The sequence below is a fragment of the Equus przewalskii genome, chromosome 20 (assembly GCF_037783145.1).
Source record: "Equus przewalskii isolate Varuska chromosome 20, EquPr2, whole genome shotgun sequence".
NCBI classification, from domain to species: Eukaryota; Metazoa; Chordata; class Mammalia; order Perissodactyla; family Equidae; genus Equus; species Equus przewalskii.
Genome location: NC_091850.1, coordinates 6216062 through 6242290, shown reverse-complemented (window position 1 = coordinate 6242290; position 26229 = coordinate 6216062). Strand labels below are relative to the sequence as shown.

At 37.8% G+C, this 26229-nt stretch overlaps 1 long non-coding RNA gene across 2 annotated transcripts in view; it reads left to right on the top strand.

Moving 5' to 3' along the window:
- The window catches only part of LOC139077799 (uncharacterized), a 67610-nt gene that overhangs the window by 28061 nt on the left and 13320 nt on the right, over window positions 1-26229 (top strand). For both annotated transcript variants that reach the window (XR_011530313.1, XR_011530314.1), the window contains exon 2: window positions 21345-21428. This is a non-coding gene — a long non-coding RNA (uncharacterized lncRNA). The remainder of the gene's footprint in view (window positions 1-21344; window positions 21429-26229) is intronic.

The following is a 26229-nucleotide window of genomic DNA, read 5'->3' as shown; positions in this document are numbered from 1 at the left end:
CCTAGTAAATCTTGGTTATATAGTTCTATATTTAAAAAATATTCATTTCCTTTCCGGTCCTGGAAGGTGGTTTCTCTGTTGGGATTTCTGTAGAGACCAAGGATTTGGGTGCAACAAGTCCCACATTGTGAGGTCCTCTCTGTCTGCTGGGCATGAAAAATTAAGTCTCAGGAAGCGGGGTCCTTGAGTTTGTATCTGATCTGACCATTTCTAAGAAAAATCAAGAGTGGAAGCCTCAGACCTGATGGAGAGCCCGGGTCAGACCTACTCTGACATCGTGTTCCCTTTCCTTCTCCAGTAAATTGTTCTTAAGGCCACACCTTCTAATTGTGAAACTGGCCTTTACCATCCATCATTCAGATGTGAAAATTAACAAGTGAGGATGTGAGGTACATTGAGAACATCTAACTGTTAAGAAAGTTGTGCAAAGCAAGGATAATACCCCTTTAAGGAAAAAAATTTTCAGAAGGAAGAAATTCAGAAGAGGATATAATTTAGTAACCAAACAAGTTTTGTCAAGTTTAAAAAGTACAATTTAGAAAATTAATGGTTAGGAATTCAGTGGGGCATGTTCATCAGCAAAATGCTATAATGTTTGAAACAGTATCCACTGTTGGAGCGAGGCAGGGCCTCTCATTACTGGTCTAGCAGGGCAAAGTTTCCCAGCTATATTAATTCTCTTAAAATGAAAATAATTTGTTTTCCACTTTTGCTTCTTTTTCTCTACTGAAACCGAAAAGATAGTAGATGGAAAATGAGCGGATTAAAATAATTTTCTTTAACTGGAAGAAAAGTTATTAGATGTTATATGGTTACAGCCATAATGAATGCCATATGTGATATGGGGAATTTTTTATGATTGTTGGTATACTTCATAGTCTTCCAAGAGAAAGCTGGGTCTTGAAATGAAAATATGTTCTGTTAATCAACCATTTGGGAAATTCTCCTGGAAGCATTGAGTTGACTGGTGTGACGCTTCTGTCGTTGATTTATATGCAGTGTAGCCTTGCCAAGTAAACCCCATTTTACCAGCCCACAGAAGTTTTCACGAGCATGTTCACTCTTTGCCAGCCTACTTAATCCCCAAGGAGGCCCATTTGTAGATGGCAGGAGCTCCCCAAGCTCGTAGATCTCTGGCTTACCATTGGCCCACGGGATCCTGGAGACAGTGTGGCATGATTCTCTGAAAACAGCACCAGCAGTGACAGTGTGCATTCCGACATGGGCAGCTCTCTCTGGTCAGTGACCCCAAAAGGCAGGAGGAGGACAGGTCATCTCAAGGACTTGGGTTCTCCCACACAGCGGCAGCCCTCTATACCTTAAGATGTCCAACCCAACCCTTCTCCCCCAAGTGAGAGTCCAGACACTATCATCCCTATTCTCACCGCCAGTCTTCCTGGCAGCATTTTCTTTAGTTGTCTCATTTTCTGCAGAGAATCTGAAACTTTCTCCAGAATAGAAAAAGGAGAAATAGGATTTTTGTCAGTCCTGGCTCAACCTTTGCCTCCAGTGACACCCACCACATAGATCTGGAAATCCCACCCCACAGGCTCTTCCCAGCTTGCTTTCTTTTTGTCCCGCTCTCCAAGGTTGCATGCCAACTCTCAGTTATTTGCACCTTGGTCAGACATCTTGGCCTTGAACCTGACTAGCTGATAAGGTAACTTTGGAGTAGAATTTGGCGTTATGATCCACAGCTCCTGCATGTGATTTGCGAGTGGCGTGGAGACTCTGAGCATGTGTGTTGGAAATCTTCAACGAGTCGTCCTTTTGTATTGTGCTGATTGAGCCTTGCCTTGCTAAGCACCGCTTAGAACTTTTGTTGGTGGGCTGTTTTGCCTTCAATGGAACCTCACGATGCGCTTAAGGATCACTTTACAAGCAACATGGCCTCTCTTCACTGAGGCAACGGAACCTCTTATATTTCCATAACTCTCCCACCGGTGAAAAACGAGCCCTTCAGCAGGGCCAGTGTCCTTAGAACAGAGAGCCTCACTGCTCTGCGGGCCCTGCTGAGACCGTGGCCATGGCGGGGTGAATGGGATCCAGGCAGCGTCATTCCCGGCCTTGCTTGGCAGGGGCCCTTGGGGTAAGGCGACAATCCCACCGGGCCAGCCTTGGGGGAAGTGCCAGCAGACCCAACTCAGAAATCAACTTCTGACCTCCTGGCTTCTCTCCTCTCCTTCCCCAAATGATTTTGTTTAAAACGCTAGTTGCTCTGTCATAAATTAGTCTTTTGTTAAGGGGTTTGGCTCCTGTGTAAGTTACTGTGGTTTGAAAAGAACAGGAAAAAAAAAAAATCAGAACATCTTGGTTTAGGCAAGACCCAAAGCCTAACAGAGGAGAAGTGGAAACAGGCTAGAAACAGCAAAGTATAGGGACGAGAGAAGAGTTAAAGCTGCGCAGCACATTACTTGTTGATAATGTAATTTTTTAGAAGTATCTTCTTCAGTACCTCAGTATCTCTGGGAAGGGGGCTAAGAGCAATACACATTTTGGCGACAGTAAGCATTGTATTCTTTTGGTTTTCTAACTGCTTAGAGGAGTTCTTGTGAGCCCAGGAGTTGCTTCTCTCACATACCCCTGGCAATCCAGAAACAGGCCAGGGGGCAGAGCTTCCCATGCAGAGGTTTTCCTGGGGCCCAGAGGGAGCATTTCTGTGAACAGCACAGGCTCCAACGGAGCACCAGAGGTGAGCCTTTAACCTGTACCGCCACTTGGTTTTGCAAAGAAAATGAACTACTTTTGTTTGTGATTTAGCTGGCATTTCCCCCTTCCTTCACTGACTGTTTAGTAGGAAAACAAAAATTAACAATGCTCAATGCGTTTAATGTTTTACTTTTATCCTGACCACTCCCTTTCAGGTGGAACAGTCTCTTAAATAAAAATGCTCAGTCTTTTGAAAGTCTCTTTCTCCTCCGTTTCTTTCCTTTCAATGGCCTCTGGTCCTGTGAATTGTGAGGAGGAAATGGGCCCTTGGCCTCTCCTAGGCACTGTTCCTAGGCACTGTTCCTTGGCTCCCTGGATGGTGTTGACCTCACTGGCCCCATTTCTGCATCTGGGAAGCAGGCGGCTTCTTTTGGCTTAGCATGTGCCCATGGAGCCTCAGCCACCTTCTCCTTGCCAATTTGGCCTCCCATAGCTCTCACTGGCTAAGGAGCTCACCCTCATGCCTCAACATCCCCCTGCCTTTGCATGGTATCCTAGCCTTGCCCTGGTGAGGTCCCTGCAGGCTGCTCTCTCTCACCTTAAACTGGGGACACCTGGGGGGTTAAGGTCAGCTCTAAGCAAAGCTCGGGGTTCCTCTGTTACCTGACTGTGACGCCCTACCTTGTGGGGGTCCAGCTCAGGTGGGCATCTGGCAACCTCAGAGGCAGCACCTTCACTTCTCTGTTCCCTCTCATGCCTCCACCCTTGGGAACAAATCCCAGCAAGGGGCAGTTAGGAAACAACATGTCCAGTTGCTGCTTTTCCCACCTAGGTTTCCCTTTATTTTCCTCAGGCGAGAGAGAAAGGAACAGGACTTGCCTCAATGCCCTTCTTCCTGTCTACTCCAGCTAAGCCTTAAACAAGGGTGCTTAGGATATCATCTCTACACTACAGAAGTTGATTAGCTGGGCCCTCCAGGATGCTCTTGACATGCTACCGAAGTAGAAAGAGGAATTTAACAAACTTCTCTTTCCACAAAGCCTGGTTTTTAAAGCCTAAAATCTCCCTAAGAAGGGAAATTCCAGCCTCTGAGGCCATAGGGCAATATTCTCATAGTTTGACTTCCAGGATGAGAAACTGCAATGCAATATGCGTTAAGGGAGAAAGTAAAAATCATCAGTTTATTATTTACTGAAGTGTTTTCAATATTTCAGCCTCATGTGGCCAGGACTGCCACACTGCACACCTCCAGGGGGATGAGATTGGGGCTCCCTGGAACTGTGCGACATGGCCCTGTCACCTGTTCTCACCTTTAATGCATGCATCCTCCTGGTAGAACTACAGGTGAAAAGAGAGAATGCCAGAAGGTAGAAAATATTTCTAGAATGAGGCGTCAATCAAATTCTTAGCCCTGGTCTTCTAATATCGTCTGCTCCTGTAGTGGGGAAATAATCAGGAAAGAGGAGAGTTTCATTGAAGTTAAACAACAAGAAGCTCCAGGTGAAATATATTTTGACTCTCCTGCCCTTTGACCTTCTTTGCCAAGAATGCTTATACAAGGCCCCAGCAACCACATGTGTTTTTTCCGTCTTTCGCTGTACCTGTGCTCCTGATGCTTCCATGTTTCTCTCTGCTTTGTTACAGGGGCTTTCTGGGCTCTAGTTTTGGTAGTTTTCCATGAAAGTTTAAAACGAATATAAAAATAAATGACATGCCGAATTGTCTACTTTGAAAAGGTAAATTATGTCAATAAAGGTATTATTTAAAAAAAAAGATGTAGTCATCCACAGAGTATTATTTTTTCTCATTAAAGAAAGGGTCATATCACATAAGTTTCTCTAAATGTTGATTTCCTTACTGAACCGTACAGTGGAAAAATCCGTCTAAATTGATTGGCATGTATCTAATGCATTCTTTTTAATGCCGCCAAATACATTTTATGAATGTAATGACATTTATTCAAGAATACCTCTTTTGATTAACATTCCCTTTCTTTCTTTTTTTTCACTAAAATAATTCTTCGTTTAAATGCTTCATAAATATATTCTTTTCTATATTTGTACTATTATTTCTATAGAATAAATTCACGGGGGTAGAATTATACAGATTATGGTATATGTATTTTAAACTTAAATATTGCAGATTGCTTTCCAAAAAAGACTCTAACAGTTTACATTTCCACAAGCAATACAGTAGAATTTTTTCTGAATCCCTGCCCAAAATAGGTATTATTCCTTCTTTATTTTTGGCCACCTGATGGATATAAATTATCTGATGGATATAAATTATCTTGCTGTTGCTTCAGCAGGGCTGAATGCTTTTTGGTTTTCTGCTTTCAGTTGACTATTTACATCTATTACCCCAATATCTATTGGGTTGTTTGCCTTTTTGTTGTTAATTCATAAGAGCTATTTGTATATTAACGATATTAACCATTTAACTTTTATATGTGTTGTAAATATTTTTCCCAATGTGTTCCCTTTTTCAAACAAAATTTTTAATTTTAAATATTTAAATCTATCAATGCTTTGTCTTTTGTGGATCCAGGTTCTAGAATTAGTAAGAGTCTCCTCTGCCTCTAGGATTCTAAATAAAGCATTTTTGAAAGGTTTTTATTGTTTTAATTTTTACACATAGATCTTTAATTCATCTGGAATTTCTTTTTGCATTTAATGTGAATTAAGGTTCCAACATAATTTTCCTCCAGATGGATAACCAGTTGTTCAAGCTCCATTTATGGAATAAATTACCTCTTCCCACTGATTGAAATATCACCTTGGTCATATAATAAACTCCAGTTTATATTAGGATTTATTTCTTTTCACTCTCTTTTATTCTGCTAACTTATTTGTCTATTCCTATGCCAAAACCATGGTCTTTGGCTGGCAGTAGCTTTCTAAAATGTTTGCATTTCTGATAAGGCAAGTCCTCCCTTCAATAGTCTCAAAGACTAGGTAGAAATGTAGGGAAGAATACCCACCAGCTTATTTACTTTAGTTCATGAGAGGCAAGATGAGGAGGTATTGGAGAGGTTGTACGGGGTAAAGACGGAAAGGGCAGAGAGAAGGCAAGGGGGAAAAAAGACTACAGGATGAAAGCTGTCCATGAAAAAACAACATGTAAAGTAAAATCCCACCCACCTCTTCTTCCTCCCACACCACAGAGGATGATACTGTGAATATTAGCAATGAGATTCACTGCCACCATCATGGTCATGTCCAAATGAGTATCGCTGTGTTACCACCAACTTCTGTAGTTGGAAGCCCTGTGAGAAAGTGGCTGACATCTCTGGCCTACTAGCTTTGAAGTGAGTTTGAACTCTGAATTAGGAGATGAATGTAGCTGGCAAAAAATGGCTCTCTGAAAGGGGAATCTTCTTTTCTCCAAAATGATCAACCATACTGAATTATTAACAGAGAGTTGGACATTGTTTTGGAAGGTTGAGTATCCTGATGGACCCAACTCACTATTGCACATTTGTATTGCACTCTTTATTAAAATAGCTAAGTGAACAAAGAGGAAATTGTTTCAGGAAAAAGCTTGGATTTTTCCCTTGAGTAAAAAGATCCTTTCTCCCTCAGGAGTTTTTATTTACACCAGCTCTCCCAAGGGTCTCTCCATCTGCTCATTCTTTCTCACGGCCCCAGTTAGCATTCTATGTTAAGAGTACAGATTTACATAATTGGCTATTCCTGATTGGAATGGACATATTTTAAGCCACTTTGGGAAGCATATAGCCAAAAACATGCACTGTAGATTTTCGGAAGCATCGTTATTTATTTTTTTCTTTTACTTCCTCTTTTTTTGTTTTTTTCTATTTTTGGTGCTTTCTTCAGACTTTACGATTTTTTTCCTTGTTTAGCTAACTTGATTACATTCTCTATGAAACCATTATAGACATGCCCTTTATGCTATTATCAATGAGAACATATGATTAGAATCCTTCATTTAATGTATAGATTTTGTGTTAAAGAAATGGCATCAGAAAATTTAACGAAGTCATTTTAGTGAAGCAAGTAGCAGCCATTTCATATGTGAAACTTAATTGAGGAAATTGGGAGCAATTTGTAGAAAAAAGATGACGTAGAAAAATCCAAATGCCCACTTTCTCTTTTTCATTTTCCGCATCACCTAGTAATATGAGATATTTACATTCTTCCTACTAGGGTGGTTTATGTATCGTTCTCCTTGAACAAAAGTGGATGTCATAGACTATATTTCTTTCTAATGATTTTTTTGAATGTTTAAGTTAGAATCGTCACAAAGCGTTGCATGAACTTGAGTTCTGGATTGTTAATGTGAAAAAAATATGTCAAGAATGATATATGGGATGAAGGTTTCAAATTATGTACGTTTAGTTTTTAAGTAGGGCTGCCACAGCCCTCTGAAACTACATCAAAAGATGTATTTCAAGCCCCTTGTCCAGCTCTTCTAAGGAGTTTTTACACAAAAGCCTCTGAATTGGCTGTCAGTGAGTAACACCTAGTTCTTTACCCTCCATAAAATGTGGGAGAAAAAAGAGCGACATAAACTAAACAATATAAAATTGTTGGAAATTGTCTTACAGACACACGCTTTGATTCCACATCTGTAGGCTTGATACTAAGGGAAAAGATCCCCCTCCTCCTTCCTCTCACCATTTTTCTAAAGCTGGTCTCAATTCAAGATGAAAAGAAAGTTCTAAAATTTAAGATTATTTTAATATCAAAGGGAGACAATGAAAACCGCGTTTTCATCAAAGTTGTAGGCTTATGTTTTCTTTTTAAATTAAGCTGAAAAAGCCAACTTCCAAATTTTAGCACAGAATCTCCCAAAGGGTAGGAGGATGTTTAATTACCCAAGGTGGGGGGGTGGGGTTAATAATTAAATGTTGTGTTAATCTGATCTTGTTAATATTTTAATGCAAAACAAATATTACTATAAATTAAAAGGGAAAAGGTATTTCTAAACATCTGAAAAACCAAAGATCAAAATAAAAAGCAACCTTTTGAATTTAGTTAAAAAATTTTGGGGAAGAGTAAGACAGAGTGAAAGGACTCCATGATAGAAACATATTTCTGAAATTATTATGCAATTTTTTCTCCAAATATTTCCCTTTTTTCCCTCTATCTTTCAATTTGATAGTTGGCCAGGGCTAATTGTCTCCTCGATGCTTTTTGGATTGAAATTTCCAATGGCCCAAGATTTAAAGGAAACAGGTGGTGTGGATTTGAGGAGAGTGGAGCTTTCTTTGGAAAACAGGAAAGATTTCCTTGGGCTGAGAAAGAGAGAGACTCTGTCCTGGACAGAGGGGCCCTGCTTCCTGGACAGCCCCACGAAGGTAATAAGATACCAGATAGACTTGGCGGACACTAGAGTGAGCTCGAAATATATTATGGTGACATTCCAATAAGATCCTAGACTGCCACTTCTGCCCAGAAGCACCAGAATGGTCCTGTGTCCTGGAATAGAGATTCTTCAGAAGTAGTAGAGATGACCTAGTCCTAAAAGAGCCAGGCAGAGAGCAAAGAGTATGCCTAAAGTACTGCAGGGATCAAACGGAGTGCCCAAGAAGATAGTGAATATTTCCACACATACCCACATAGACAGAAGGCTTCAAGAATCAGAAGAATGTCGCCTCCTCCACCGTGCCTTCATACTTGGTCAGCCCTGTAGAACTTAGACTCAGTGCTGAAGAGGACAGGGGGAGAAAGAATACTGGTGAGAATTACCTTCTGTCATCTGACATAATGGGAGTTCAAAATAGAAATTCAGTTGAGTTATAGACAAAAAAGTCCTAATTTCTCACTTACCTAAGAGTGTGAACTGAGATTTAAAGTCAGTATATTTGAAAAAAAATAGAGGGGAAGGATGAGGATGAGTGTTTTAGTATTAGTGGACTTCTACCACTTTTTTACCACTAGCTGAAGCCAGAGAAGGAGGGTTCTCTTTCTCTAACAAGAGCTTAATTTTCTCTGATGGCTGTTTTAAAGCATAGTGAGTATCAGTAGAATGGGAAGGATTAAAAAGAGCTCCTGAGGGCTCTTGTCCCCGTGCTCTGCTGCGGGACAGCTTCTTTCAGTGAGGTGTCAACATATTTCCTCCTCTTTCACTTCGTGTGTCTGTTTGCTTGTGTATGAAGGCAGTCTCTGTTGGATTTCTCAGAAACTAAGTAATATTTTAACATGTATCTTTGATTTGATATAGGCTATATAACACTTTAAAATTTTGACTTTAGTTTATGTGCTTCTCCAATTTCAAATTTTTTTATCCTTTAATTTGTTTTATTCACATTACCTTAAAGCTTTATTGTCGTTTGAACTTTTCCCTTTACTTTTTCCTCTTTTAAATTTGTTTTTCTTTATTTGCTTTTATTAACATCTGTTGTAATCCTTTTCTCCTTTGTAGTTTTGTGTTTGGAGTATATTGTTAGTTTTTATCTTTTATCTTGAATTTTGTTTTTGCTACCTTATGTTATTTTTCCTTTAGAAATGCTTTATCCTCCTAGTTATTTTCATCTTTCCTTGGTCTTATGATTTAATCCTCTTACTCCTCTAACTTTTCTTTATTATTTTGCTTTAATTTTACTTTCTTTCTCTCAAAATTTGAATTTTCTAAATAGTAAATAAAAAACAGGTTCAAAGCATGGTAACAAGGGAGACAATCTATACACTGAACAGAGAAGACGGGGAAGTTAAAGTGGAAGAGAGGTGCTATTATCTCTGGCTGAGTTTATGTTTGCTAATATTAACTAAACATTCTTTCAGGTTAAAATTATTGTAGCCTTGCCTTGTGATTTAGGATTTTGGAAGTAACCAGTTGTCTGCTCATGAACTGGAAAGACCTTCAAGTTGATTTTTGAGGAAACTCTTGGACCTGTTCACAGGTTGACCTTCAACTTACTTCCATCCTACAACAGGGGGCACTGTATACTTGTTGGGCTTTCCAACTCTCAAAAGAGTAACAGTGCTAAGAATCTAGATCTTACAGTCTGTTTGAAGAGCATTTTGAAAATTTATGCCAAAATTTGAAATATACACAGAGAAATTCCATATTGAAGAATGAAGAAGTATTCTATGGAAATACAAATGTACTCAAGAATGTTATTAAAACACTGTAAGTCATAGCCATAAATTGAAAATAATCTGAATGCTCATTTGGTCATACATTTCATTTTCTGTTTAAGTACATTCTACATATATGTTAAAAAAGATAAGTTGATCCTCTGGTTCCAGAGACATGAGAGATTCTGAGGGTCCCTGCTTATTACAAATTGAAAAAATTCAGGATAAAATGTATATTTTAAAACAATTTCAAAACATATGTGGGAAAAATCTCTAGGAGCCAATAACTAAGAAAAAGAATAAAACTAGAATGATAAGTATATGAAGTGATGACATGGTCCATTTGGGAGGACTTTAGTCCAAGATATGGGAAGAAATAGCTGGGAATAACAATTAAAAAACATATTTAGAAACAGGAGTTGTACCCTTGGAACTTATTTCTATAGAGGTCACCTGAAAGATTAGTTTTTTAAAAAAAGGAGGAAAAAGACTGTAATGCAGATTTAGTGATAAATTCTGAGGAAGGGGAAGTGTAAAACCTCAAAATTGCAAGTGTTGGCTGTTATTGTAGATAAGGCTTTTAAGACCACTTAAAAAGTTAGATAAAGATTTGGGGGAAATTATGGAAGTGGTGTAATTTTTGAAACTTCTAGAGTCTCTCTACAGCTGCAAACAAGCAACTAGGATAGTCACTTTGGGGAGAAAAAGGACACTGTCTACAATAAAACTAGGAGACAAAGTATTCCTAAAACCATGGATTAGAGGAGGTAAGGAGAAATCATGACACCGTATAATCAGTGGATGGACAAGCTGAAAGAAGCAAAAGATGGGAGTATTTCAAAATAATCAGCAGGTACTTCCTGGAAAATACTATAGGCCAATTTGAGAACAACAGCTGAAATTGGAAAATATTTTTACACACACTAATTTGAGGATGAGTGCAAAGGATATGGTAAGATCTGAAAGGACCAAAGCAGCACTTTTCATTCTCAAAACTAAACAAACCTATGAGAAATTGACAGGAGGGTAATGTAAATTAGGCAAAACAGTGACAATAGGAGTAGAAAGAGAAGGTTTATATAAAATTGGAAGGGAAACAGAGCCAAGAGAGTGTCAGAAAGTAAGAAGTTATATTTTTTAACACTTTCTTAAAACTACAAGGCAGACTTCTAGATAACTGATTCTAGAAAAGCTATTATGACCCATTTATCCCTCCTATAAGTTAAGGAAAACTAAACTGGATTACATGTAAAGTTAATTATAAGGGAAAAAAGAAAAAAGAGAATAAGAAGCATAGTAATGTCCCTACAGAAAACTGAAGTCAGAAAGACATGCCCACAAGACAAAGTATAACCTGATAATCTAACATTTCAAAAAGCTAAAAATTAAGAAAGTTATAGGTGATATGAAAGAACAGAATAAATAAAAGAACTCAGAAATGAGATGATGGGTCAGGAAAGAATTAGTAATCAAGGAAAAAATTGCTTCAGAAGTGAAGGCTAAACTTGAGAAAACATGAGAGTAAATGAATACAACCAATAATACTGAAGATAAATAGTAAGCAAAAATCAAAAAATGCAGGGAGAGAAAAGAATTCAAGAAAAAGTGAAAGATAAATAAGATAGGCAAAGAAGGCCCAACATGCCTCTTATTAGGAATCACTGAATAAGAAAACCAGAACAATGGAAAAGAATAAATACTAAAAACTATAATTCAAGAGAATGTTTTTGAAATTGAAAACAAGACAAAACTACCTATTGAAAGAGTTCACCATGTATCTTTGAAATTTGGTATAGAATTATTCAATTTAAAATATACACAGAGCAGCAAGCCATATTATAGTAAAATTACTGGACTTCAAAGAAAAATAAAAATAAATTGAAAACCGGGAAACAAGACCAAGATAGTCATCAAAGGAAGAAAATTCGATGTCATAAAACTTCTTCTTGTAATGCTTTGTGCCAGAAAACAATACAGTAGCCTATTGAGGATACTCAATAAAAGAAAGTGTGAGCAATCATTTTATACCCAGCCAAAATGACTTTCTGATATAAAACACATGAACTGTTATGAACATGTAAGAATTCAGAGAATACTTTTTCTGAGGAATTGACTAGAGAATGAGCTTCAGGAAACAACAAAGAATAAAGGAAAATTGCTATAAGTACTGATGATGAGTACTAAATGTATATTTACATGTACAACTATAAATAGTGGTTATATAGGAGAACATATAGCATGTAATGGCTACCTACTCTAAAAAAGTTGACATACTACAATTATCAAAATATTAGGGGAGAACAAAGAAAACATAAAAAAAGCAGACAAAGCTTACTGATTATTTCATAGTTATTATTTGGAAATTAATTAATATTCTTTCAAACCAGATGCTGGAGGAGATGCAGGGGAAAAAAACCAAGAGGGTATTCTCTCTTAATATTGCTCAGAAGTATATTATATAACAGAAAATAATACAACAAAGTTGAAGCCAAAATATTGATCATATCAAAAAATAAAACGGAGTTAATTGATATACTAAAATTTTTTCTGATTGGTGAACAAAGCAGCATCCAACGCTACATTATATATGAGACACACCCAAAGGAAAGAGATTCAAAATGGCTGAAAATAAAATAATTGTCAAAGATATATTAAACAATACAAATAAAGCAGTGGTCAAAATATTGATATCTGACAAGGCAGAATATAAACAAAAAATAATAATAAAAAGAGATAAAGATACTTTATAAAGCGAGAGGCTAAAATTCACAATGAAAACATAACAATTATTTATATTTATGCACTCACAGAATCATCTTTCATACTACAGGAGATTGAATGGGAAATAGACAAAAGTTTGATAATATTAGAAAGTGTCAATACACTTTTAAAATCCAAAACAGATGAATTAGACTAAAAATTAGTGATGATATAGAACAAGGCCAGCAAATATTTTCTCTAAAGGGCCAGATAGTAAATATTTTAGATTTGTGGGCCATACCATCGTTGTGTCAAGTACAGTCATGGGCTGCGTAACGGAGCTTTGGTCAACAACAGGCCGCGTATGTTGGTGTTGCTATTGGTCCTATTGACCTAGGTGGGTGGTAGGCTGTACCATCCAGGTTTCTGTAAGTCCTGTAGTGGAGGAAGAAATTCTCCTCTACCCTTCTCGCTTCTTCTGGCTGGTCTAAGAATTAAATTGACATGAGACAGGTTAACAGGAAAAAAAAAAAAAAGTTTAATAGCATGTATACAAGGGAGAAACCCAGGAAAACTGAGTAACTCGCCAAAACGGCTGAGGCCCTCACCTTAAATACCATCCTCAACTGAAGACAAAAGAAGATGTTGGGGGTGGGGAGAGTCAGGGACTTCAAAGTGAAAGAAGGCAATTTATGAATAGGTGAAAAGGAGTAAATGTTTAGAAAACAAGTATTTGGCCACACAGAAACAGAAGACCACAGAGAGAAGCCCAACAAACAGGCTTTTCTGGGTCCCTCCCTGTCTATCACCTAGTTCATGTTAGGCTTGGGTGATAGCTCCCTTCCTGAGACAGTTTTTTAATCTGAATTCTTTTAGGCAGTTAAGCGGAAGGTAACAAGAAAAATTTTGAGGCTTTTGTTTCTTAAAAATAATCAGCCTAAAATAATCCTCATCTTACAGAGTCACATTTTGGGGTGGCAAATTTTGTTCCCCTTCAGTATACTCCATAATATCCATGCAATGACGAAATTGCCTAACGATGCATTTCTCAGAACATATCCCCATCGTTAAGTGATGCCTGACTATACTCAACTCTGATGTTGTAATGCAAAAGCAGACAGAGACAATATATAAATAAATAGACATGGCTGTTTTCCAATAAAACTTCATTTACAGAAACAGGCTGGGCCAGCCTCTACTTTGCTAACTAACCCCTGATACAGAAAATCTAAACAACATCATCAAATATACACGTGTGTGTATTTATATATATATGTTTATGTATCTTTCTATTTATCAAATAGATTACATATAGCTACCTAATTTTAAATATATATAAAAAATATTTTTTCCCTTCTCTCCACATCCTCTCCAACATTTGTTGTTTCCTGTCTTGTTAATTACAGCCATTCTGACTGGAGTGAGGTGATACCTCATTGCAGTTTTGATTTGCATTTCCCTGGTAGCTAATGATGTTGAGCATCTTTTCATATGCCTGTTGTCCATCCGTATATCTTCTTTGGAGAAATCTCTGTTCAGATTCTTTGCCCATTTTGTAACTGGATTGTTGGATTTTTTGTTGTTGAGCTGTATGAGTTCATTGTATATTTTGGATATTAACCCCTTATCTATTAGCCAATTGTTAGGTTGTCTTTTCGTTTTGTTGATGCTTTCCTTTATATGAGGGACATACATAAAAATTGACCCTAATTTAGGCTACAGAAAATCCATAAATTCCAAGTACTAGCTATATTACAGGAGTATTTTCTTACCATAATGCAACAAAACTAAAAAGTAATGAAAAACTCCCCCCACCCTAAAAACATTCTAACACCTGGAAACTTATGCCATTAAATCCTATATCCATAAGACTCAAAAATGGAAAATAATTAAAAAACCCAACTCAAAAAGTTAAACATTAAAACACAAAATAAACCACAATAAGCAGAACCAAGGAATTAATTAAAATAAAGGCATAAATGAACAAGTTAGCAAAAAGAAATAGTGTAAAATCAGAAGCTGTGTTTTTGAAAAAAAATACGTAAGCCACTAGCTAACCTGATCAAGGAAAAAGGGAGAGAGCACATACATACAAAATTAGGAAGGACAAAAAATAAATAACCATGAAAATAGAAAAATTTTATTTTATTTTTTATTTTTTTAACTTTCACAAACAACTTTTATTTATTCTTTTAATTGCAGTAAATTGGATTATAAAATTATACAGCTTTTGGATGTACATCATAATATATTTTGAATTCTGTGTATATTACATCATGTTCACCACCCAAAAACTAATTATAGTCCATCCCTTCACATGTGAGCCTAATCACCCCTTTTGGCCTCCCCCCTTCCCCTATGGTAACCACCAATCTAATCTCCAATGCAATGTGTTTGTTTGTTGTTGTTTTTATCTTCTATTTAGGAGTGAGATCATATGGTATTTGACTTTCTCCCCATGACTTACTTCATTCAGCATAATACCCTCAAGGTCCATCCATGTTGTCACAAATGGCTGGATTTCATCATTTCTTATGGCTGAGTAGTAGTCCAACATGTATAAACACCACATCTTCTTTATCCATTCATCCCTTGATGGGCACCTAGGTTGCTTCCAAGTCTTGGCTATTGTGTATAATGCTGCAATGAATATAGAGGTGCAAGTATCTTTATGCCTTTGCGTTTTGAAGTTCTTTGGATAAATACCCAGCAGTGGGATAGCTGGATCATATGGTAAATCTATTCTTAATTTTCTGAGGATACTCCATAGTGTTTTCCGTAGTAGCTGTGCCAGTTTGCACTCCCACCAGCAGTGTATGAGGGTTCCCTTCTCTCCACATCCTCTCCAACATTTGTTGTTTCCTGTCTTGTTAATTACAGCCATTCTGACCGGAGTGAGGCGATACCTCATTGCAGTTTTGATTTGCATTTCCCTGATAGCTAATGATGTTGAGCATCTTTTCATATGCCTTTTGTCCATCCGTATATCTTCTTTGGAGAAATCTCTGTTCAGATTCTTTACCCATTTTGTAATTGGATTGTTGGTTTTTTTGTTGTTGAGCTGTATGAGTTCATTGTATATTTTGGATATTAACCCCTTATCTATTAGCCAATTGTTAGGTTGTCTTTTCGTTTTGTTGATGTTTTCCTTTGCTGTGTAGAAGCTTTTTAGTTTGATGTAGTCCCATTTGTTCATTTTTTCTTTTGTTTCCCTTGCCCAGTCAGACATGGTACTTGAAAATATGCTGCTCACACTGATGTCACAGAGTGTACTGCCTATGTTTTCTTCTAGAAGTTTCATGGTTTTGGGTCTTACATTCAAGTCTTTGATCCATTTTGAGTTGATTTTTGTGCCTGGTGTAAGGTAATGGTCTACTTTCATTCTTTTGCATGTGGCTGTCCAGTTTTCCCAACACCATTTGTTAAAGAGACTCTCCTTTCTCCATCGTATGCTCTTGGCTCCCTTGTCAAATATTAGCTGCCCATAAATGTGTGGATTTACTTCTAGGCTCTCAATTCTGTTCCATTGATCTGTGTGTCTGTTTTCATGACAGTACCATGCTGTTTTGGTTACTATGGCTTTGTAGTATATTTTGAAATCAGGGAGTGTGATACCTCCAGCTTTGTTCTTTTTTCTCAGGAATCCTTTGGCTATTTGGGGTCTTTTGTTATTCCATGTAAATTTTAGGATTCTTTGTTCCATTTCTGTGAAAAATGTTGTTGGAACTTTGATAGGGATTGCGTTGAATCTATAGATTGCTTTAGGAAGTATGGACATTTTAATGATGTTAATTCTTCTAATCCAAGAGCACGGAATGTCTTTCCATTTCTTTGTGTCTTCTTTGATTTCTTTCAACAATGTTTTATAGTTTTCGGTGTACAGATCTTTCGCCTCTTTGGGTAAGTTTATTCCTAGGCATTTTATTCTTTTTGTTGAAATTGTAAATGGGATTGTATTCTTCATTTCTCTTTCTGTTACTTCGTTTTTAATGTATAGAAACACAACCGATTTTTGTACGTCGATTTTGTATCCCTCAACTTGACTGTATTCCTTTATTGTTTCTAAAAGTTTTTTAGTGGATTCTTTAGGGTTTTCTAGATATAAAATCATGTCATCTGCAAAGAGTGAGAGTTTCACTTCTTCTTTTCCAATGTGGATCACTTTCATTTCTTTTTCTTGCCTGATTGCTCTGGCTAGGGCTTCCAATACTTTGTTAAATAAGACTGGTGACAGTGGGCATCCTTGTCTGGTTCCTGTTCTTAGAGTGATAGCTTTCAGTTTTCTCCATTGAGAATATTTGCAGTGGGTTTGTCATATATGACCTTTATTATGTTGAGATATTTTCCTTCTATACCCATTTTATTTAGAGTTTTTATCATAAATGGATGCTGTATCTTGTCAAATCCTTTCTCTGCATCTATTGAGATGATCATGTGATTTTTACTCTTCATTTTGTTAATGTGATGTATCATGTTGATAGATTTCTGGATGTTGAACCATCCCTGCATCCCTGGAATGAAACCCACTTGATCATGATGTATGATCATTTTAATAGATTATTGTATTCTATTTGCTAGTATTTTGTTGAGGATTTTTGCATCAATGTTCATCAGTGATATTGGTCTGTAATTTTCTTTTTCTGTTTTGTCCTTGTTTGGTTTTGGTACCAGGATAATGTTGGCTTTGTAGAATGAGTTAGGAAGCCTCCCCTCCTGTTCAATTTTTTGGAAGAGTTTGAGAAAGATAAGTATTAAGTCTTCTTTGAATGTTTGGTAGAATTCACCAGAGAAGCCATCTTGTCCCGGACTTTTATTTTTTGGGAGGTTTTTGATTAGTGTTTCGATCTTACTGGTGATCGGTCTATTCAAATTTTCTACTTCTTCTTGGTCCAGTTTTGGAAGGTTGTATGTTTCTAAGAATTTATCCATTTCTTGTAGATTATCCAATTTGTTGGCGTATAGCTTTTCATAGTATTCTCTTATTATCTTTTGTATTTCTGAGCCGTCCCTTGTAATCTCTCCTCTTTCATTACTGATTTTATTTATTTGAGCCTTCTCTCTTTTTTTCTTGGTGAGTCTAGCTAAGGGTTTGTCAATTTTGTTTATCTTTTCAAAGAACCAGCTCTTGATTTCATTAATTTTTTTAGGAAGATTAGCCCTGAGCTAACTGCTGCCAATCCTCCTGTTTTCGCTGAAGAAGACTGGCCCTGAGCTAACATCCATGCCCATCTTCCTCTACGTTATATGTGGGACACCTACCATAGCATGGCTTGCCAAGCGGTGCCATGTCCGCACCCAAGATCCGAACCCGCGAACCCCAGGCCACCGAAGCAGAACATGTGCGCTTAACCGCTGTGCCACTGGGCCGGCCCCAAAGATGATTTAATATTAGAAAAAACATTAAAAACCCATCATACTAATAGAGTTATGTTACGAAATCATGTGATCATTTCCACGGATCCAGAAAAGGCCAGGGGAAAACTCCAGTGACTAATGATGTTCAAAACACTCAATAAAATGAAATTTATGGATCCTTCCTTCATATGGATAAAATATACCTATTACATAATCCTACCTTATGATCTGGGAGTTTCACTCTGAAATGTCTATGATAGCATTATTTATAGGCCCAACAATGTCTATGATAGCATCATTTGTAATAGCAAAATGCTGGAAATAAGCTAAATAATCAACAGGAGGTACTGCATGTATTCATTCAGTACAGTAGTTAACAGTAGTTAACATAAATTAACTGGTCCTAAGTATATAGGCTGTGCACCTATGTGCTAATTTCTATCTCTGTGACCTCGGCAATTCTACCTAATTTCCCCGGTCTTTTGGTGTTCCTCATTGTAAAATGGAGAGAACAATATCCATCCTGCAGTGTTGCAGTCAGAGAGTTAACATATGTGTAAAGCTCTTTGCACAGTGTGAAACATGGCAAGCACTCAGAGGATAATTATCTCAGATACACTAACGCTGTCTAGTTTACTTAACTAGGTTATAGTAAGTGAAATAAATAGAGCTTAAATAATACGGCAACAGCTACCAGATCCTTTTTGTTATGTTGCCTTAGCTGAGGTCCACAACTCTTGTTGCTTGTATTACTGCAATAACCTCCTATCGAGGCTTTTTCAAACCATGGGTCACATCCCATTAGAGGGCTGTGAAATTAATGTAGTAGGCCAAGACCAGAATTTTAAACAAGGAAGCAGAGTAGAAGATATCACTGAATTGCATGCAGTATACGTCTCTTTTGTTGCGTGAACTATTCTTTCGTTCCATTTCTGTGCTTAAGTCTACCAGGGTGCTATGTAAGAGCATTGACTATGGATGACAAAGTTTGATATATCTCTGCATATGGTCCATTTTCTAAGTCAGCTGGCATGATCTACTGTGATGCAAATCTGGTTATGTCACTTTCCAATGTATTCTTTATAAGTGACTCTCGATAGCTTTCGTGAAAAAGTACAAGTTCCTTACACACAAGGCCCCTCCAGATCTTAAGCTATTTTCCAGCCTTGTCCCTTCTCTATGGCCTCGAGATGACCCCAGTCAGCACCATCTACTTGTAGCTCAGTGGACACGTTCTCCTGTGGCCTTCATGCCTTTGCGCATGCAGTCGCTCCTCCTGGTTGCCCCTTTCCTCCTTCTGTGACTAACATCTCTTGTGTATGCTTTAAAATTCGGCTTTTGCCACTTCTTTCAGGAAGCGTTCCCTGATTCTCCATCTCCTCTGGGCTCCACAAGAGCTATATCATTAACTTTATAATAATATTTGTTACTGAGTATGGCAATTTTAATTTATTACCCTGTCTTATCTACTAGAGCATAAGTTTCTTGAAAGCAGGGACTGTGTTTCATTTAACTAACAACCCTTACCTAGCGGCAGAGAACCTGGCATCTCCCAGGATCTCAGTATGTGTTTGTTGATTGATTGACTGATTGATTGTACCTACCTGGGTGGCAAATGAGAGATCCAGGTAGACATGATGAAAATCTTAGGAATAAATTTGTTTGTTTTTTAAGTTCAAAATCTGGAATTTAATTGATATCCAGTTTATTATTTTTTATTGTAAGAAAAAAAAGAGGACCATTTGGAGTCACTGACTGAAAAGCAGATATAAATATCATTACCCTTTGATATATTGTGGTCTTTTTTCTATGAATTTTAACTAGAATACTATAGTTATGAAACCAATATTTTTGTGCCTTTGATGTATATAATCCTTTATACATATACATATATAATTATAGGTATATACATAAAAGACAGCTTGCTAATGTCTGAAAGCAGCTAGTTAAATAAAGTTTATCTGCAGAGCCGCTTTGTGGCAGCTGTCCCCAGTAAACACATCTCTTGCATTATAGGGCAATAAGTTTTTTGAGCCAAAAGCTATGTCAAACCATTAGTTATCAAAAAAGAATGACATGTGGGTAGTGAAAATTCCTTTAGATAGATTGCATGTGGCTCTGACATAAATAAAATATATTGTTCCTCTTCAAAGATGTATTTTATGGTTTTAGGCCATTTTTAGTTCATATTTTCCCCCTCATTTCCTGTCTTTTGATCATTTCTTTATGACTCACAGCTTTGTAAGGCAGGGAAATAGGGAGAATAGGTGAAAATCAAAATGCAATATAAGCTCCTAATATTCATAAAAATGACAGTTAAGCGCTATTCCCCCCTCACTCTTTATCAGACATTTAATAAGTGCTGTTACATGCACTGTGTGTTACCCCATCAAACCCTCACGCCAAGCTTATAAGTCTTAGTTGGGGAAATTAAAGTTTGGCAATGTAAAGCAAGCTGCCACAGTTGCATAATTGGATCTGGTTTCTCATTCTTTCTATTTAAAAATGGCAAAAATATGATTGGAGAGAAGGTAGAAACAAGGGGCTAAACTGAGAATTTGAGTGCATCTTTGTAGTTTATTTCTTAAAAAACTTCTTCCTGTCCATGGATTATAAAGAATATTCTGGATAACAGATGTCATACGGTATTTCACAGAGATTTTACTTGTTTGGTACATTTTGCTGTACCATTGAGAAATTAATAAAAATCAAGAAAAAAATTCATTCATTCGTTTATTCATATTTTAATGTCAGGAGATATAGGCAAAAATAGGAAACATTAGAGTCAGTGAATTAAGGATCTAGACATGTAAATGAAAGTTATAGTATTGTAATCAGAGGTGTAATTGATACAAACATGCAACAAGAGAAAAATAGAATGACCACTTAAGCACTGAACTCTTCTTGGAGAAATCAGGGAAGACTTTCTGAAGAGGTGACACTTGAATTGAGTCTTGAAGGATGAGTAAGAGATTGCCAGCTGATTCCTTAAAAGCATGTTAAAAAATATGGAGCATACGGCAGCAGTGGCTCAAAAAGCTACTGCAAAGAACAAACGTCTAGAAAGATGATAAAAACAATAGCTAAGTGATCAGAATTACTACATCTTCTTGGACATTTCCTATTACTCAGGCTTGACAGTCTGCTGAAATGACAAGTAAGAAATGAGCCTGCTTTATGAATATTTGACAGGAGTTTGATGGTGGGGAATGAAGGAAGAATTGGGAATGAAAAAGTTTGCCAACTACTGTTCTGAAGTACTAGGTGCCTCATCATTTCATTTTTTCAGATTCTCTAGCTTTCTAGGTTGAATGAGGCGCAGTCATAACAATGCCATTACTCTGAACATTTACTGTTCATTCCTAGGTAATGTGCTAAGATCGTCCTCCTTCTGTTCATCACCCTTCCTCAACTGCTTCTGAATTCTTGACAATCACATTAATCAGAGGACCAAAGGAATATCGTTAACTACCCTTGAAATTCACGGAAGTACTAATTTCAGGGAAAATCCCAAAGGATCTTTCCACTATTGTTTTTGCACACATGAAATGATGGAAAAGAGTAAAATCAAGAATAGAATGCTTTTTCCTTTTCCAGATCCGCTTGGTGCAAGTGCAAAAGAAACCACAGATGGAAGCTCACAGATGGAAGCCCGCTGATCATACAGCTGTTTCTTTGTTGGTACGGAAAACCAATTGTGGGTGGCGGCAATGGAGGCCGAGACAATATTAGAATGCAATGGCATTTTAATTATACCTACCATAATTCTAATGTTCTGTTCTGTGGTGAATTGTTTGGGGAGTTGTTTTGAAATTAGAATCCAATCCTTCAAACTTGAATCAATTAAAGTCGTTCTGTTTGGAAATACACAGAGAAGCGAGTTTGCAGAAGATTTTCCAGTAATCTTGCTTTGAAATGTTTAAACTTCCTCTGACGACTCTTGGGTTGGAGAGGAGAGGGAAGGGAGAAGGCCAAGATTTAAAGTGCCCCATTTCTGTTCCCCAGGGATATCCATTGGAGAACATCCTTAACTCCTTGAACTATTTATACTGTCTCTGAATACTCTTACCAGAAGCCAGGCCTGCTGGGCGTGAATCCAGCTTGCCTGAAAGAGGTAATGTGACGCTAAGTAAGGACTACCACCCCTATTTTCCAGGAATAGAAACCTGAGAGCCGGTTAAGTAGGCTACTTGCCAAGGTCACACTTAATTTCATTTCATAAGTTATGATGAGCCTGCTATGTTCCAGGCACAGGCGTGAGTGAGAGAGACCCTGTTCTCATCCACCTGGAGCTTATTGTCTAGTAGGGGCAGCATGCTAAACTAATGAATTAATTATATGATAAATGTAATAAATGCAAAGTATAGGATGATGTGAGAGCATAGAGGAATGGAACTAGAAACAGTTAGGGGGGCAGCAAGGGCCCTCCTGGGTAACTGAAGGCTTGCATCCTGAACACAGTTAATGTAGGTTAAGAAAGAGAGAAAAAGAGCTCCAGAGAGAGGGAACAGCTTGTGCGAAGGCTTTGTGGCTGAAAGGGGAGTGAGTTGTTTGAGGAACTGAGAGAAGACCGGTGTGACGGGAGTACAGAGACCTGGAACAGGAGGCCAGGGGAGTGGGTGGGGCCTGGGCTAAAGAGAGCCTTGTAAACCACACTGATATTTCACTTTATTCTAAGAGCGATGGGAAACCAGAGATCTTAAAGAGGGGAGTGACGTGCTCCAATGTGAGCTTTTCTTAAAGGTCCTTTTGGCAATTTTGTGTAGGTTGATTTGGAAGGTGGCAAGTCTGGAAGCAGATTTAATCAATAGGTACTGGTGGCAGTAGTGACAGAGAGAATCGTCCAGATCCGAGAGTGATTGAGGAATCAGATCAGAAAGGTTTGGTGACCGATTAGATATGAATTATAAAAGAGGAGTCGTGTTCAGAACAACCCTGAGTTTTCCCAATGAACAAATGAGTATTTGGTTGCGTCAGTAGCTGACATTATGACCCAAGAGAAGGACCAGGCTTGGTGAGTGGGCGTAGGATACTGTGAGTTCAAGTTTGAACAACTGAATTTGGGGTGCCTCTGAGAAACACTCAGGTGAAGTGGCAGAAAATAAATGGAAGAGCAGAGGTGCTACAGTGAAACAAACCTGAATTTGTAGTCCCCATTCTGCCACTTACCATCCACGAGAACTTGGACAAGTTTTTAAATCTTCTCATGCATCACTTTCCCCATCCGTAAATGGGGATAGCAATAACAATACCTCTACTGAGCTGTTGTGAAGATCAAATGAGAATACACATCAAACTAACTGCAGATACTTGGTGGGCGTGAAATGAGGCGTTGTAGGAAAGGGAAGAGAGAGCAGGCTGAGATGACTCTTCATCTTTTTTTGTCAATTAAATTTTTATAAGAATGTATATGTTATTACAGGCACACAGAAAAAAACAAAATAAAATATGAAAATAAATATAGAATATAAAATTTAAAAACATGCATGTCTAGGTGCTTGGCATAGCACTTGGTGAACAGGCAGTAAATGTTAGCTGTTTGTAGACTCAGGGACCGAGAACTCTGGACTATCCGGTCTAGAGGTGCACCTGCACTAGTCCTTGCCTTCCGATAGTAACAAAAGCCAGGGGAGTTGATGAAATCATCTGGAGAGAGAATTTTGGGTAAAAGAGGGCCAAGGGTTGAACTTTGAGGAATTCTAACTGTTAAAGATCAATTAGAAGAGACTGAATCAGCAAAGGAAACTTCGAAGGGGCAGCCACCAAGGTGGCAGGAAAACTGTAAGCATGGGCAAGGTGAGCTGACATTCTGAAGAAGGTGTAAATGATATGGCATGTTGTCGCAAGATCTTGTGAGTGGAAAACTACAAAGGGTGCCCTGGATAAATGAAACTGGAGACTTGAGCAGACTCTTTGGATAATCAGGCAACAAGCTTTGCTGACATGCTATCTGGTTCTTTATTTTAAATAAAATCTGGCTTCTGTCCTGGAAACTGGGCCAGTCAGTTGGTCATCTGGAAGTTGGATCCATATTTCTTATGAGATTCTCAGTCTGTAGGGGGGTGCTACTTAAAGTGGAATCAATTTATATAAAATTAAAAAGATCAGTGATGTCAGAGAGGAAAACAAAAATGTACAAAGGCAGAAAATTTTGTTTTCTTTATTCATAGTCCCGGCCAATGTATAACCTTTAATTTTCTTCAATAAAAATTATTTTTTTTTCTTGAACTATAATTCCATAGACAACCATCCCTCTTCCTAGTTTTCTTTTTTATAAAAATGGACACTTTCCCCCTTATTTTTGGAAAAAATGATGATTGTCTGATCTCATAAAAAAGAAATGAGTTTTTTTAATACTATATACGTATATGAAAACCACTTTATTTTGGATAAGTAGAAAACTTCCAAAGGGAGAGATGGGTTTAATTCCATGCCTTGTTTTTCAATCACATAGCATTTTACTTTAAGGCACTAACAAATGCTAGTTTTATTGGGAAATAAAGCAATTAACCCTAATCACACCATGGAGAGACTGGGAAATGAAAGAAGCACATGGGTCATGATGAGTTTGTGGTTTCAGATGGCATCCTGAAAGGCAAGTCAGAGCTCCAAATTCTGCTTGGATTCTGAACCAAAGAGGCTGAGGGAGTAAGAGGAGGATGCTTTAAATAGTTCCTCCTACTCTGCATCAGTTCTACACATTCAGAACACCGAAGTTAACGTCACTGTTTTTGCACCTTTAACTTCCTACTAGCCCAGTTTTGAATCCTAGGTAAATCACTTACTTCCACGAACATCACTTGCCTAATCTGTGAATTGGGGATAACGGTACTGCCATTCTCATAAGGCTGTTAGGAGGAGTGGATAAGTTAACACAGGCAAAGCTCTCGGCATATGGGAAACTCATGGATAGTGTGGCTAATACTCTTAAACACAAGAAGTCCTTGAAGGGGCTTGTTAATCTGTTCATTTTCATCTGTCCCAAGCTCAGTTGGGAGATGTCTCTCTGTTCTCCCTAATCTTCTTCTCTCAGACTTTGAGATCGTCTTTATGAACATCACAGGTATGGCTCTCAATCAACAAATGACCTCATTTATGCGAAATAAATGTTTTATTTTCCTCAAACTCAACCTGATTTTTATTTTGAGATCTTATTCTGCCAGGAAGGGTAGAAAAGATCTCCATCAATTTGAGGATCTCTCTTTCCCCCCTCCCTGCTCCTTTCCCTGGGGTTGTATGTAAATGTGTGAAACATACGTAATGTTAAAGCTTGGGAAGGAGGGACATTTGTCCTTAAATGTGCAAGAAGTGGCTGCGACGTCCATGCTCTGGCCTGGTCCTGACTATCCATCCTCCACAGTCCCACTGGGAGGCTGTGGTTCTTAAGTGCATGGTCCCATCTTGTCTGATGTCTCCTCTAACAGCTGGGTGCTAGGACACTGGACTCCCTCCCTAGGGTGGGGAAGCTTTCTTCTCAGTTTTTAAAATACAAAAACCAAAGACTTGTAGGTTATTTCTACTCTCTCAGCTCTCACATCCCTCATTTGTAGCAATGAATGCAAAGCCACTTAGCTACTTGGTGAAGAAAAAAGGAAAGGGACCATCGGAGAGTGAAGGACCAAAGGCAAGTATCTTGAGTATAGTGCCCCACCCCTCAAGTTTACAGACATATTATGGAGGTGAATGCTTTGACCCCTGGAGCATTTTGAAGTGATATGTAGTAAATGAAGCATCATGCGAAATTTATTATGTATACCCAAGTCAGCAGAAAGACATTTTAAAAGTGCAAATTTTGTTTTTCTTCGAATAAACCATGACTGTAAATACTGACTTAATGAATTTTAAAATCTTCCATGAGTAATACAAGAGGGTTTATTACACAGCCTAGTGAGGGGAACTTTGAAGTCAGAATTGTCACACCTATATCAAAGAGACAGACAAGGCCAGAAATACTACGCATGCTTTGGAAAAATAAATCAGTTTTCTCTGGTGTTTGCGCTGTGAGTGAAGGCCCGACTCCATGATTTTTGGCATTATAAGAATTTTTCTTGACTTCTTCTGGACCCAATAATTCTGCAGAATTTAGCAAGAGAGAAAAAATGTTTGCCTTTATCCCCTATGGTCCACTTGTAAATGGGGCTTTTCTGTTGCCTTTGGTTATTTCCTGCATTAACAGTTCTTGGAGGAAAAATAATTCAAAATTTGGTTTTTAGAGGGGACAAAAAGATTTGGAAGCATTATTTACCTACTAGACAGAAGCAGACCTTGGTGGCCATCTGGTGCGCCATGTTTTTGGGTAATTAACATGCATCCACACTTCTATTTTGTTTCCTTTTTGAAGTGAATCTGAAAATGTGTGCTAACAGACTGTCTGCAACACAAAGAAGCCAATGTTAAAAAATGGTTATACTCATCCCCTTTCAAAAAACAATGAAAAAAAAATCTCAAATTTTGTTTTGCCACCAAAGGCAGAAGCTGCTCT